General features: G+C 31.6%; 2 protein-coding genes across 6 annotated transcripts in view; one reads left to right on the plus strand and one right to left on the minus strand.

The window, feature by feature from the left end:
- Nucleotides 1–9,888, minus strand: part of LOC149412806 (very long chain fatty acid elongase AAEL008004-like) — a 99,980-nt gene extending 90,092 nt beyond the window's left edge. Inside the window, exon 1 of the mRNA XM_089645438.1 lies at nt 9,600–9,888. The gene's annotated coding sequence lies outside the window, so the exon portion shown is untranslated. The remainder of the gene's footprint in view (nt 1–9,599) is intronic.
- Nucleotides 1–14,339, plus strand: part of LOC149412810 (uncharacterized) — a 39,094-nt gene that overhangs the window by 2,005 nt on the left and 22,750 nt on the right. The window contains exons 1-2 of one of the 5 annotated variants that reach the window (XM_089645431.1): nt 12,305–12,366; nt 14,019–14,177. The exons of 1 other annotated variant lie outside the window; for it this stretch is intronic. The gene's annotated coding sequence lies outside the window, so the exon portion shown is untranslated. Of the gene's footprint in view, nt 1–12,258; nt 12,367–14,018; nt 14,178–14,339 lie in introns of those variants that run through there. 3 more of the 5 variants (XM_089645430.1, XM_089645429.1, XM_089645432.1) reach the window with 3 other exon arrangements.

The raw sequence follows: 14,339 nt of genomic DNA on the forward strand, positions 1-14,339 counted from the left end.
AGGGACGCTTGTCGTGTGTGGGACAATGGTTGTTTTTCAATTGGACAGTTTGGGAAAGGTTTGGAATAATTCTTTTTATTGTTATCATGTAGAATAAGGCTGAAGAATGAAACAAAACAATAAACGTAAAAGATCATTTCAAATCATTGATGTAGGCGTTTCATAATCTTATTTTGATTACTTTAATGTTGTGCACAACTACATTAAAACACAATCTTCCAATATTATGTGAATATAGTAAATTTCCAATTTCCAATTTACTAAACTAACATAATAGGTATTTTGAGTCGCGGACTCACGACGTACCTATCTACAAATTGGAATAGATTATAATATATGGGCATTTTTCACAATATCAAATAAAGATTAGTCAGTTTTTTTTCAAATGACCTACCACGCCTATATCCCTAGAGGCACCTCTGACTGGGAGCAATGAAATTTACTCAGTATTTTGCAAATAGAATAACTCATCCCACGTCAATGGATGCTATAAAACAGGTTTTCGCCTCGAAAAGTTCAGGTGGTCGTAAATAACATTTAAGAACAGGATGACAAACAAACTCATCTAATTTATCATTTAAATTCCAGTCATCCCCGCCGACCTCCAACTTATAGACAAGAAAACAGATAATAAATTTTGATGTCCAAACTTTATAAAATTTTGAACACAGTCATACATAAATATAACATACGAAAGTGTTCAGATTAAGCATAGTTTTAAACACATTTATTTGATTTTCAGTTTTGTTTTCTTTTATGAATGAATAAATGAATGAATGAAGTGGAAATTAATCCACTTACCGACATTCGATCGAGCTGAAACTCGGCATATCGACTGGCTGTTGTTGACAATGCATTCTATCAACTTTTGGTGGTACTCATGCACACACACGCGCATTGTTCTGAAATTGGATGGCATTTTATTAAAAAATGTATTCAGACTGTAACAGCGATTGTTTTAGCGATGTTAAATCCAGTCCCTTGGGAAGAAGGTTCAATCCTCGGTAAACAATTATTTTTTTTAAGTTTTAAAAGACATTTTAAAAGTTCTCAGCACTCGAGAGCCAGGCCCGGGGAGCAAGATTCAGTCATCGATCAATCCAAAAAAATCGTATTTATTAAATACATCTAAAAACTTAGTTATCTCACCTTCCCTACTGTCTGAATTACTCGGATCGAACCACCAAAATATTTCGAAAAGCTTGAATATAATATTTTACGTCAATATGGGATTTTACAAACATGTGAAACACTTAATTATTTAGTGGTAAAGTAAAATTTGCGGTTGTAATTATTACCTAGTGTGCTTTGAAAATTATACATAAAGTTTTTAAAGCATGAAATTAATCTGATAAACTAAATACGAAACAATATTAGTAAAACAGACCTGTTGGTTCTACATAATCTGCTAAATAATAAAATCGATAGTCCCGAATTGCTATCCGTCATTGGTTTAAATGTTCCAACGAGGCGTACCAGGCACACTACACTTTTTCATACTGAAGCCAACAATACCAATGCAGCAAACAACTCAGTAATTACTCGCGCAATCACAACATACACCCATTACGAAAAATTAATACACTTTTCTTTCTAACACACAAAACTAACTTATTAAATTTCTTAGCATGACATATTTCAAAAATATTTTCACATCATTTTTCAAAACTTCTATGTATTAACATTCAATTACAATTCGTGAGCTTATTATAATTCTTGTTTTCAATTAATTTATTATTATCTATCCACACACTTCCTTCCTTTTATAACAATCGTAGGCGAAATTACGTAATGATATTTTATGGACGTACGTAATAGGTACTGCAACTATGTAATAACGAAAAATATTTATTGTACTGTGTATGTCTTAATAAATAAATAAAACATGTGACAGTAACATTAAATAAAATAGAAACTAAAACAACGTAATAATGCGGTTTCGTCAGGATTGTTTTTTTTAATAATCATACTACGTATTTACTAACTAAAGTTGTATGTTTCTTTGAATGAGAGCTCTTTCTTGGCATAATATAATTGTAGTACACTTGTTACTAATGTATTTTTATAAGATTTCTTTTTAAAACAAAATATCTTATTATTATAAACAATAAAATAATATGATACTACCTACGTAGCTCATTTTATCAAGCAATACAAAAACTTGCATGATTATAATGTGAGTGTAGCAGGAAGAAAAAACAAATTTACATATTTTGACCATCATCGTATTTCAATTTCGAAAAACACGTTTTTTACAATTACATTTCATGATTCAAACGCAACGTGGTGCGTTAGAAGATGAGGCAATAGGAAGTTGATGGAAAAAATATATATTGGTACTTGTCTAATTCTTTAAAGAAAAAATAGGAAGAAAAAATTGTTCCTTCGTTACAAGATGATAAACGATTGAGGAAAATCGTTAATACGAATGTTAGGAAAATCTTAAATGCCATCACGTTAGTAAATTACAATGTAGTTTGGGTTTGTTATAAGAAAACAACTGTTTTTTTGTTGTTTTTGCATTTGTTTATTTACTCTTTTTATACACCCATGAGGCTTTTATATAAGGTACATTGAAATTTATTTAAAATTTTGTACATAAAGGTTATAAACCTTACAGTGACTTACAATTGGTTAAATAATCTGATTAATACGCTTGCGTCTGGACGATTTAGGCCCTGTGATTGGTCAAATTCAAATTGTGTTTAAATAAGACATTAAAAATTAAGACACGATTTCATACTGAAATAGAATCGCCACATGTAATACGATATTTCTTCAAAAATATCGTTTCTGCTCATACAATTTTTGGATAATATCGAAGAAAATATGTCTTAGAAAGTTCATAATCCATTGGATTAATTACATTACAGTGAAAATTATCCACAATTACGTGATTACGTTTGACGTTTGACGTTTGACGAAAAAAGCACGCGTTAATTCAATATGGCCGATACCCGATACGCACCGCGGCAATAGGTGGCCGACAGAGCGCACCTCTGGCGGTGTAAGAACGAATCAAATGACTGGCGCGTATATTTAAATATGCAAAATTACTTGAACATCAAGCGTTTAATAATAAGATTTCTTCTGGAAGTTTATTTCAACTTTGCAATGGCATTTTTCATTATTATTTATAATTTTTTTTTGCTTATTAATTATATCTGATTTTATATTGACATGTTTTCTAATTTCTAAAATTTCAAAATTATTTATTTGCGATGCTAATCCTGAGTGAAGTATTTTAAGACCTGAATTTTTATCGAAAGTGTGATTCAAAAGATGATTTGCAAACTCAGATTCACTATTTCCATTTAGAACCCTGAGATGTTTTTTAGTTCTGACTTCAAAGTTAGGGTAAAAATACCATTTGAAGATAATATGTTTAATTATTTTATTTAGTATTTCAACTATTAATTTATTAGAATAATTGTTATTAAATGTTGTTTGTCTTATGAATATATTGTTTTATGGTTATATGCAATTTTTTTTTCAACTCTTAAAATACTTCACACAGGATATAAAGCGTCACAAATAAATAATTTCGAAATTTTAGAAATAAGAGAACATGTTTATAAAAGTAGATGTAATTAACAAGAATTTTTTTTCTAAACTCTCTTTTAAATATTTTCCCACTTAACTGGTCTTTCATATTGTAATTCCTAATTCTTATAAACCCAGCCTACTCTTACCCCTCCCCCCTCCTTCCACTTATTTTTTCCAATTGTAATCTATATTTAATTATTGACTTCGGTGTATACTTCGTTCTTGAAACATGTATTGGTTGTATATAATAAAGTGAAGTTAAAAAAGTTATTTGTTTTTTAATAAAATAAAGTTTAATCGGCTAACATTATTTTATCTATTTCATTGTATATCAATGCATACGTACATAATAAAATGTAAACATTATATTTATTTATAAAATGGACAATTAGCATAGCGCCGCTTTTGTGAGATATCACCTCAGGGGCGCTATATTGTAATAATCTACCTTTATATATAGATTTTTACTCTCCTGATGAAGGTGTATATATAATCTAACTTTAAACTTTATTAGATACAGTAACAGTTTTAGGTAAAGAATTACCACCAGTTGGAGTAAAATTCACACCTTTTAATTAAACCGACTGCTAATCACATCGCACAATTACCCTCCTTTTATCCATAAACACGGGTACAATTAATCAATATGTAATAATCTATTATTTCAGTCAACTTTGTTATAACTATCTTTAATTGTTGTGACAAACTATACGATATTGATTCAACTTATAGACATTGACGGTTGTAACACATATTTAAGCACTGCAAGTCTCCTATGAGCAAATTATATTAGGTACCATGACCGTTAATATCAGTTGTAGACATGTAGTCAATAATAGTGTTTCATTTGAAATAATCCATCACAAATACGTAAAATTTCATTTATTCAAACAACTGTCATTCTTATTATGCCTAAATTGAGCATGTTATTATTCATTAACTCCTTCCTGTTCCGTGTTTTAACAATATATACTCACCCTCTCTCTGTGAATGACCTAATATCTATCTATTAAATGTAACTGTTGTTAGTATCACCTAAACTGGGCGCAGCCCAACCAAGTGCCGCCCGCAGGGCCTAGCAGCAAAAAACCGCGGAGCGGGTTTTTAACTGCTAGTAATAATCATTATTATAAACTGAAATAATCAGAAATAATATCTTTTTATTTTATTTCGACCATCTGAATAACACTTTTTTAACATTCTTCAAGCACGTCGGTAACTACCATAATATTTAAAAATGTGAATAAGCAAGAAGAATACCCCAAAAACAAATAACAAAAAAAAAAAAAAAAAAAAAAAAAAAAAAAAAAAAAAAAAAAAAAAAAAAAAAAAAAAAGCAAGAAGATTTCTAACTTTAAAAAAACCTTAACTGAACAAATTAACTTGATTGAAATTAATCTCGAAACAGAAAGGGAACGTAAAAATAAATTTACCAAGAGAACTTTCGTGCGAAACGGTCGAATCAAAACAGAATTTCAGTATGTAATATTTTACTTAGTGAGTCTTTTAAATGAAGTTCTCACCACAGTAAATACATATAAAAAATATTCCACGCATCAACGATAAATTCATTCTCTATTGTTTTGATGTTGATGTCACTTCGCCGTATGCTCTATTCTAGTGTGTACCAGAATACTAAACTAATCTCTGTGCTTGTGCAATGACGAATGACAATGATTGGGGATTCTCTTGCGGTTATTTTGGCCTGTAAATCCGGCATTTTATGGCGCTATTCTTAAAGCATGCACATTAAATTTGGAAAATTTAACGTTTAAAATAGATGCGCTACAAAATTTTGTTCTTCTAGTCCTTGGGTGTTTTAGACCCAAAAAGGTAACCGAAGTTTTGATCGTAATCAAATGAACTTATCTAAAATGATCGAATGTAAAAAAATCAAATGTAAAAAGATCGTATGCAAAAGATTGTATGTAAAAAGATGTACGTAAAAAGATGTATTAAAAATATCGTATTTCAAAGATCGTATGTTAAAAGATCGTATTCAAAAGATCGTATGTAAAAATATCGTATTCAAAAGATCGTATGTAAAAATATCGTATTCAAAAGATCGTATTCAAAAGATCGTATGTAAAAAGATCGCAAAAGATCGTTTGTAAAAATATCGTATTCCAAAGATCGTATGTTAAAAGATCGTATTCAAAAGATCGTATGTAAAAATATCGTATTCAAAAGATCGTATGTAAAAAGATCGTAAGCCAAAGATCGTTTGTAAAAAGATCGTATTCAAAAGGTCGTATATTAAAAGATCGTATGTAAAAAATATCGTATTCAAAAGATCATTATTATCATTTGATCGTGAGCGCATTTGTTCATAAATTTTAATTAAAAAAATTATATTAATTATTCGATCTTATAATGTCGTAATAGCCATATGATTATAATTTTACTTTAAAAAGGCACTGAATAAGAAAATGATCGTCATCACTTGAATCAAACTGTTAAGTTCAGGAGAAGACAGGTGCATAAACAAGAAGGCGTTTTATTAAAATGCCTCACGATGAGATTAATAACTATTTGCATGGAATAGCCCATAGAATTACTTACTGAAGAGAACAACTTCACTCCTTCTTTTATTGAACAAATTAAAAGGCTGTTTATTGAGTGTTTATACGTACGTATTTTTATGTACTTGGATTATTAAATTTAAATATATTACCAAGAAATATTTATTGTTAACTGTTATTTAGATAAACGTAAAATAAACTCTGTAAACCAGCATTTAATATGATAACGACAAGTATTAAAATAAATTGTTCAGTTTGCATTTACTGTGTATTGCACATTATCTGGTAAAATAAATTATTACACATAAAATATACCAAATCGTTTTATCAATTATTTGCCTACTTTCATTTTTGCTTACGATCATTTTGCTTACGATCATTTTGCTTACGATTATTTTTCTTACGATCATTTTGCTTACCATCATTTGAGAGTTACGATCATTTGATTACGATCAATTAATTACGAACATTATGTATACGATCATTTTGTTTAACATCATTTTACCGCCTAATAACCACCTAATAAAGGATCAAAATCAGGATTTAACAAGAGTGTATTCATTTTATCATGTATATAAAGTAAACATATCTATTTAAAATCTGTCATTTCATTGAATTTTCATTTTGAATACACTAACCGTGAACTTTTTGAATCACAATTAAATATAAATTTAACCTTAACCTCCCTGTTGTTCAATGTAGGTGCATACCTATCTGCGTACGTTAGATAGAAGATGGCCTCTAATCTTTTGGCAAACATTGGCAAACATTGGCAAAAATTGGCAAACGTTGGCTACATAATACCCCGAAAATCAACCACTATGAAAGTTTTGTGTAGTATTCACATGAAAAGTTAAAAAAAAAAATCATAGATAAAAATCAAAACTTTAAAAAAATCATTTGGAATAGCCTAAAATGTTGGCTCCGCCGAACCAGAGAGCCAATTTAAGCCAACTTTAGATCACATATTTTTTGGTTGTCCCTCTCTAAACAAATATCCTCTCTTCTATCAAGCCTTATCTAAAATTGCCTCCCCCCCATTCAACATCTCATCTCTTCTAAGTCTGAACTCGACTCCAATTTTTTATTATAATTTTGAAATTTGCCTATTTAAATAAAATTAATATTTAAATTCACCTTTCATTTCTCAATAATTTTAAATGATGGCCAAGAACACCCTTGAAGGGTGAAAGCCAGAAATAATGGAAAAAAAAAGAAAAAAAAAACCCTTCAAGGTTTTCTAGGCCATCATTTAACATTATGGAGAGGAGAATGGGGAATTTATAAATCTTTTTTCTTCAAATGGGCAAATTTAAAAATTATATGGGGAAGATTCAAAGTCGAATTTATACTTAGATGGAAGATATGAGATGTTGAATGGAGGGGAGATAATATTAGTTAATTTGATTGATAGTTGATAGGTTGATTATTAACTAGGTACTGCATTAGAAGCAACTTAATTAGCCAATACATTAACGATCTAGGGTAGGTAGATAGGGGAGAAATGGCATGAAGTAACCCCGTTTTGAATGGGCTGGTAGCTCCCAAACGCATTGAGTAGTAACGAGTTTTTTAGTAGCAATACTGTTCATAGATCATAGAAAGTTGGCAGTCAAAACTTTAAAAAAAATTGCGTTCATTCAAAGTTTTCGCCGCTTAAAAGTAAGTTTATGATTATAAATTTGTTGATTTATTACATATGTCGTGAGTTGAATCTATTGCTGTTTTAATGAATACAATCAGATTGTGTAAATCTAATGACATCATTTTTATTACGAAGAGTGTGTTTGATTTAGAGGAGTGTTTGGAAAGAGCCAACCAATTGTAAAATATGGGTCCATGAAAAAACTTATTTGAGTTTCCAATGTTTTTTGTGAATTGCCACTAGGAAACTAATCTTCGTTTTCTTCTTTATTTCTGTCAGTCCTTTCTTTCTTTTCCATGTTTTATTCTGTAAACCTAAGTAATAAAATGATCATGTTTGATTGCTTATTACTTAAAAATAAAATAAGTTTGAATAAATGATTATTTATATTTACCACCTACTCGGTTCCACTAATGCTTCATGTGTCTTTTCCATTACACGCTGGTTATGAAAAAGCCCAATTTTGACGTTTTTTAAAACTCAAAATATTAGCATTTCGAAAAGATTAAAAAAGAATTTTGTTAAGTAAATTTTGGTTCAATAAGTGTATTTCTTGTTGGTAGCATATTTTTCTATTTTGCCTTCAAAAAGCGTCTCGTTCATGTCACCTCTCCCCTAGTTGAATAATATTTGATTTTCATACAGGCAGCGCAAACTGAGAAACTATTAACTTTGTTTATCTAAGATGTGTTAATTTTTCTTTAAAGATTTTGTAAATACCTTGATCGGCAGGCACTTAATGCCTCCCACCAAGGTTATAGCAAGGTGAAATAGTGAACGATGGTAATTGGTGGTGGCATTTGCTGGCTGAGAGGCATTTGATACAAGGACAGTATGATTATATCCTATCTCAGCGGATAGAGAATAGGTATGATCCACACAGCAAAGCACAATAAATTTAACAAGGTGTTTCATAAGTAACAATTGTTTTGAGCGAAAAAAGATAATTATAATTTACCAATCAAAATTGTTGTGAGTGGAGGATAATTTTTCCCGAAATATGTAGCTATGGATTACTCTTTTTTATTGTAAAACTGCATAAGAATCTCAACATCTCCCAACCTTCTGAAGCCAATGAGACTATGCCATCCCCAGTTGGGATATGTTATGAGGCTAAATATAGTGGTGAGGGAAGGAGATGGGGAAAAGAAAGGTGGGGTTACTTCCAAATGTTCCTCTTTTAAATATCCTTATCTCCCCCACTCCCTCCAGTCTCTCGACATAACCCAAATGTGAGTGCCATAGTCCTTTTGGCTCCGGTCCTTCTTTCCAGGAGTCATGCAACGTTATGTACAAAAAACGTACCAATTATTTTTTTAAAGTTTCTTTATTCATTGAAATTGTTTGTTACATGCATTGAGGATTTTTATGATTTAGTTGGAGTGGTCGATAATTCCAATCCAATAAATCGAGGGCTCAAATCTACAAAAAGATACCAATAATAATATATCCCACTCGATCCAAACGATTGCCAAAATGTGCCAAATTTGTAGAACCTAAAACTGTAAATGATCGTAATAATAATAATAATATCAATAATCAATGGGTTAAACGGTGCAATCTAAGTGGATTAATTGGCTTTAAACCGCAGTAAGCAGTTTCATATGTTTCCATATTAATATTTTGAGGAATGTTATACATTTAATAATATGGTAAATGTATACACGGTGTCCGGAAACTCGTAGTACAAGCGGGAAACTGGGGAATCTACACCAGATAGGGAACCCAAATTAACATAAAGTTTTTTGATTTGAGCATTTTCACCAAAAAAAAAAAAAACAAAAAAAAATATTTTTCGGCTATTTCAGGGTTATAATTTTTTGTCATTCGATCTGAGACGCTGACGCAACGGATAGGAATTGTTATTAGCATAGGTAGGTACTCACAATATGTAGCGATGTTCCGATCTCCAATTCAAAACACAAACACGTCAAATTATTTTTAATGTTCACCGTTAACTTCCAAGCACAGTTGGGTCCGTCTGATGATTGATTATTGCACTATTTGAATCATGTCGGAGTTAATTTTTATTTCGTCGAAGGCATCGATGATAAGTCTCAAAATCAAAACATTAAAAACGTACAACTTTTTTCAAACACGTCGAAGGCATCGATGATAAATCTTAAAGTATCAATATAAAAACAATAATAACGCGTTTTAAAACACACAAATTTCGCCCACAATTCGCTTTTATGTTTAAATTAACGAGAAAACTTCTGCAATGTAAACAATGTATAAACAATCTCAAAAATACGGCCACCTGCGGCGACCCATAAATCAGCTCTGACCTACTTACGATTTAACAGAAATGGGACATCTGCTTAGAATACTGTTTACTATCGTCTCTTTCCTTTAAATGTTAGTAGAACCCAACATACTAGAGAAAGCTATATTTTGCAAATATGTCAGAGATACGTATGAATATTAGAAGAACAGATTTTTTAACCCTGCAGAGCGGAAATATTTTACGATTACACCGGATTAAATGAAGGGTGATTTCAAAATAATGCTTTAAATCCGGGTTTCTTTATTTGTTTTACTTTTAAATAGTTTTAATTACTTGGGTACTTTGATCCTCAGTAATAATTTATAAGAATTTGATCAAAAAAAATCAACTTCTGACTCGATTTACTCGAAAACGAAAGCTTAAATCAAAAAAAAAAAATAATACTACAAAATCGACTCCAAATGTGATGTAGATTCACCAGTTTCCCGCATGTACTACGAGTTTCAGGACACCGTGTATATATGACACCAATGGCATGATTGGATATTTTTTACTTTATTTTTTTTTAAAGAAAGATAAGCCTTCCCGGGTTAAGAATAACTGACAATATTTGAAAATCTCTTACTACCAGCACAGTAAGCGGAAAAGAACAGTTGCTTGGTTGTCATGGACGACTTTGTAAGCCTAGGAACACACTACGCCTGGGTGTGACCCAAACGCTATGCCAACTCAGCTTCTGATTGGTCTGGTTTTTTATAGATAATCTTGTTTGACTTAAGCCCTGGAATGTGGTACTTTCACAAACTGCGACCGTTAAAAATGTGTATAATACTTTAGATTTATTTTTATGATTGTGATCATTGTATTAATACTGTCTAATTTAAATAATTTCATTCATAATTCATCCGGATACAACGTCATTATGACATAGAAAACGCCACTGGCTGGTAAATGTAAAAACACACTGGGTCGACGTACGTTACGTAAGCAATGCATTACGATATCCGGACTAATTACAATTTATGCATTTTATATGGAAATAGATGCTTTAGAATCACACTTGTCAGACGCAACGCAAACCCAGGCTTCCATAGCTGCGCCGATCTGGACTGTCCAGTTTTGTGTGGGACGTGTAAGATGGAGGGCTTGCGTCACGCCTCCAACGAGTTGATTTCACGTCTATGATTGGTATTATCTATGTATCTTCTGTTAGGTTTAGTATATCTATGGTTGTTTGTTTTGACAGTTGGCTTATTAAAATAAAAAAATAAAACTAAGTAAATCGTCCTCAAATTCGCACTCCGAATCGCAAGAGATAACAAAGCTACGAATTGCGTCTGCTAACAAGTGACACACATAAACTTAACCTAAAAAGTAAACGTCAAATCAACTTACCTGCCTGCACGCCGCGTATTTCACAACCAGAGACCACCTGCCACGTGATCACGTGTAGAATCAGTGTGCACATTGACGTGGGAACGTAGTAATGCGTGTATTGCGTACGACGACCCAGTGTGTTTCTACCTTAAGTATTAAATCGTTTTAGAAAATTTATTCGTTAACATAAAAATAAAATAAAAATACATTCAATATCGTAATTTTTTTCGAGAATAAAAAAAACAGTGAGAATACCCTATTACTGTTAGTCAATTATTCTTCTGCCGTTTTGGGATTTCCCCTCCCCTCCCGGCCTCTAACCCATCTCCCAATGTTAATCTATATTTAAATTTATTATAAGACTCATACTGACGAAGATATGAGAGACAAAAATATGATTACTTCGCCCATCTCTGATTCTTTTTTAAATCGTGAATATTTTTTTAAAACACCCTATACCTTTACACACCTTATTAAGTACAATCAACCACACGAAAGATTGATCAGATGCCACTTATAAAATGCCTACCTGATATTTGATCCTCAAAAGATGTACTCTTTCAGACAGCAAGCAACAGTTCATGAAAAGGTCCAACCAAAAACATTATAAAAGTGAAACTTGACCCAAATAACTTTCTCCTTTTATAAAATTTATGTTTTAATACTTAAACATTTTCGGAAAATACTTAGATAGGAGTACAAATATGCTTTTTACATTTCAAAAATGGAATCTAACTTGTTTCAAATTGGAGTGATCACAAAAAGTAGTTAATGAATCAACTAGTAAAATCAAGGCTCAATTTAAAAATGTTGTATAATTTATGCGCAATTTTTCGTCACACTATAAACGCGTTTGACGACTTTCGATTAGGTGTATCTTACTGGCAGTGGCCTATAGCAGTTACTGTCATATAAAAAGAGAAAGTATGTATACCTATGAAGTTTCTTCACGCCATGCTAACCTCGTTTATAGTCGGAATATTTCTGATGAAGGAGCACGTCTGTTGGTGAAACAGCTGTAAAAGTTTTAAAGTTACGTGTTTTTAATGGTACTTACCAAACGAATAAAAAATAACATAATATTGTGGTTTTTTAACAAAACATCATTGAGTTTATTAATAATTTGTAATATTTAGTTTACCTATCTAATTTTAGTTTAGTGTAGTTTTCTTTGAGTTCGTAGTGAAAGGTGCATCAATTAAAATCGTGTTTACAGCCAGTGATTGTAATTGCATTTTAATGTGTGTTGGGCAATGATTTTGTGAATATAGTGGGTTTCATAATATTGAATATATCTACGAGTATATTATTGAAAAGAGAAGAGTGTTTAAAATATATTCGTAATACAAGTTGAAACTGTGTTTACCATTTTTGAAACTATATTTTAGTTGAAATAGTAATTTTTAATGAGTCAAAACGATGAGTATTTAAACAGTATTATTAAATTACTACTTCTGTTTATAAATAAGAGAAAACTATGTAAATAAAGGTATGTTTTAGTAAAATTAACAGAAGTCTGTAATCTATATATATATATATAAAAATTCAGTCTGCTTTTGTTTGTGTTGGCAAAACTTGAAAAGTAGTGGATTAATGAAGAAATTTTCCATGAATTTTTGTTATTTGTTTTTGGGGTGTTATACCGTGTTGCGCTAATTCCTTCTTTAGCCAACGTTTCTAAAGAATTATTATTATTATTAATATTGTTAAAACACATCTGCCCTGATGATGGACACTACAATGCTGTCCGAAACGTTGGCTAAAGAAGGAGTTAGCGCAACACGGCATAACACCCCAAAAACAAATAACAAAAATACTTTTGGCCGTGAATATCTTAAATCATAAATTTCGATGAAGTTTTTTTTATTAGTGCGACGAGTGCTTGGAGAGCGTTTTGAATGGTAGACGAATTCGGTGACGCTCTGGAATACTTAACGCAGTAATGCTGTACCCAAATGAGATACGGAGTCGAATTAAAGACGATGTCAAGTAGTTTTTTTAACAGTGACATTGTAGTATACAGTTAGGGTTGTCAGATGTCCGGTTTTGGACCGGACAGTACGGTTTTTTGCTGACGGCTGTCCGGTCTTGAAAATTTTGTAAAACCGGACAATAAAATGTCGTTTTTTTTGTAAATACGCTACATATACAGGGTGTATCGGCAAGTACCCGACAAACTTTAACCAGCTATTCCTCAGCACATTTGGAGTAAAAAATGTTATGGGCGCTTTGCTGTCCGGTAACATTTTTTTTTCCATTAGAAACAAAAAATAAATAAAAAATCCACACTCCGTCACTGTCATTTGCATTGTATCTCGTGTTCAGCAGCTGTTATTAGCAAGTGTGTCAAAAAGTGTCCTCGCTCTTTCGTACACACTAAATAATAATAGTTAAAAATGAGACGAATGGTGCCGTGCCATTTCGTTGTGATTGTAAAAGCGCGCCAACGTAGGTACGTACGTACATTATTCAACGAAACTCGAACAAAATATTGCCAGATGGGTTTTCAAACTTTGACAAGGGATAAAACATTGGTAACATGTGGTGAAAATATGAATAGTAAATTTTTTATTAAAAAAAATGTTACCGAACAGCAAAGTGCCCATAACATTTTTTACTCCAAATGTGCTAAGGAATAGCTGGTTAAAGTTTGTCGGGTACGTGCCGATACACCCTGTATACCTCACGAGATAATTTACAGAGCAAAAGCCGTGAGCGATTCTGGCGGGTGGTAACACGACTCAAATCTGTTGAAAATGGTACAATATGTGTACAGTGTTCCAGTGCGTCCAATGCTTTCGTAGAAAGAGTTTTTAGTGTAATGGGAATTATATGGACTTACGAAAGAAATCGACTAGGTGTAAGTACTGTAAAAAGCGAATTATTTGTTTTTTTCAATTTAAATGTCAATTGCACTGAATTTAAGGCGATGCCATACGTAGTAATGCAAAATCATGTGTTTTTGGTTTGAAAATTTGGTCGCGTAGAATTTTTTCAGATGCTTTAATTAAATACTGCGAGT

Source organism: Hesperophylax consimilis, chromosome 22 (assembly GCF_061612785.1).
Source record: "Hesperophylax consimilis isolate HC1 chromosome 22, BYU_Hcon_1.0, whole genome shotgun sequence".
Lineage (NCBI taxonomy): Eukaryota > Metazoa > Arthropoda > Insecta > Trichoptera > Limnephilidae > Hesperophylax > Hesperophylax consimilis.